Genomic DNA, 1896 nt, shown 5'->3' with positions numbered 1-1896 from the left:
GTGTGATTTTAAAAAATCTTCACAAATTCTTTGACACTCCTTTTGAAAGATGAAGCCTTAATTTTCCTCATGTTGAGTGTGGGCTAGACTTAATGCCTCACTTCTAGTGAACAGAATAAAGCAGAAGTGATAGTGTGCTATGTTGGAGACAGGTCAGAAAATCCCAGCGACTTCCTCTTCTCTCTCTTTGATCACTTGGTCTGAGGGAAGCCAGCTGCCATATCGTGAGAAAAGGCTTACATGCGATCACCTGCATGACTAACTGCCAATTCCGTTTATCTCAAATCTTGAGCAAATTTGACTACTGTGCTCAACAGCATAAGGATTTTCCTTTCTGTTTATATTTCTTGCTTTTTTATTAGAAACTTTCTTGTTTGATGGTTTCCTGAACATAGATTAGAAATCTGAAACCAGATATTTTCTCTGGTAATTATTTTGGTGTACCAACTAAGAGAAACTAAGTGGTATGTCTTGGAGGTGAGGCTACTTTTTCTGTTAAATAGTTTCCTCTTCTAATTTCACACATAGCACATAAAAAAGGAGCAATGACGTACTACGGGATGACTAAAGCTGGGTATCGTTTCAATTTCCTAATTTCATGTGTATGGTATTTTCCTCTATCGTCACCTGATATTTCCCTTCTACTTTATGATGCATGTTATATGCATTTCAGATATTAAATCCCAGAGTTGTAAGGAAGCTTAGCATTACTTATCATCCATGGTTTGCATCTATTGGTGCTCTAGCTCATAATATTGTCTTAGAACATGCTTCAGAGTGGGTTCTGGGAAGGTAAAACTATTGGAGTTGGATACTTACTGACTTGTGTCATAGAATATTGGTGGTAGGCAAGGTAGAGAGTTCAGATACATGCTGTACTGAGAAAAGAAGAAATAAAAAAAGTGGTCCATATATAGGGGACTATATAACTTATCATGCAAACCAAAACACTTGAGGGTGACAGGGGCACTATTTATAATTATGTTGAAACAACAGACATAGATGGGACTGTCTTTGGCAAACCAGATTAGACCTACAGTAATACAAAGAAAGAGCAAGTGTAATTGCTATCTCTGCAGCCTCTCAGAGTCTCTTCAGTTTGCTCCAACATGAAGGAAATCAGAAATCTCAGACTAATGCTAGATGTGGCAGAAATTCCAAGACAATTCACAACTTCCTTACCAGTTTTGGATTATCTGCCTGGAACCATTTCGGCTGGCAGCAGAGTCATTTACGAAGCTAAAAGCTAAATATACAGTTACCAGAAAGAACCTTTTTTACCCAGTGCCTATTACCTTACTTGTATTTCATTTAATCATGTTTCCATGCGGTTGCTCTTTGTTTCATTTTACATGCGAGGAAACTCAGGCTCAGAAAGTCAAGTGCCTCGACCAAGGTGACAGCTGAACTAGGGCTTGGTTATGGGCTGCAAGCCCGGCCTCTTTCTTGTACTGCCACTGAGGGGCACGTGGTAGATGCGCCCTGAGAGGCTGGGGAAGGTGCATGGTAGGCTGCTCACTATCCAGTGCCCTTGGCGGGCCTTGGACATCCATCTCCTTGTCACTAAAGTGCTCCAGTAGGTGAGGACGGAGAAGCAGCGAAGTGAGCACACGTGAAAGCCTGAGCCCTAGCCCGACGAGGGTGCGACCAGAAAAGGCTCGCTCTGCCTTCCCACACTACAGCAGCTGCATCGACTACCTGTGTCCCGCACTCAAGATGGCGGCGGCGACTTCAGCTGCCCCCTGCCCTTCTCCATCATGGCGGCGCCTCGACCCGCCTCCCTGGGCGCCAGAGTCATGTGACCCACACAATGGCTGAGAGCCTACTCCAGGCTTCCCGGCAACGCCGAGTGAAAGCCATGACGGCCGCCGCGGGTTCGGCGGGCCGAGCCGCAGT

Source organism: Pteropus vampyrus, unplaced genomic scaffold (assembly GCF_000151845.1).
Source record: "Pteropus vampyrus isolate Shadow unplaced genomic scaffold, Pvam_2.0 Scaffold32, whole genome shotgun sequence".
Classification (NCBI taxonomy): Eukaryota; Metazoa; Chordata; class Mammalia; order Chiroptera; family Pteropodidae; genus Pteropus; species Pteropus vampyrus.
Note: the sequence above shows the minus strand (reverse complement) of the source record.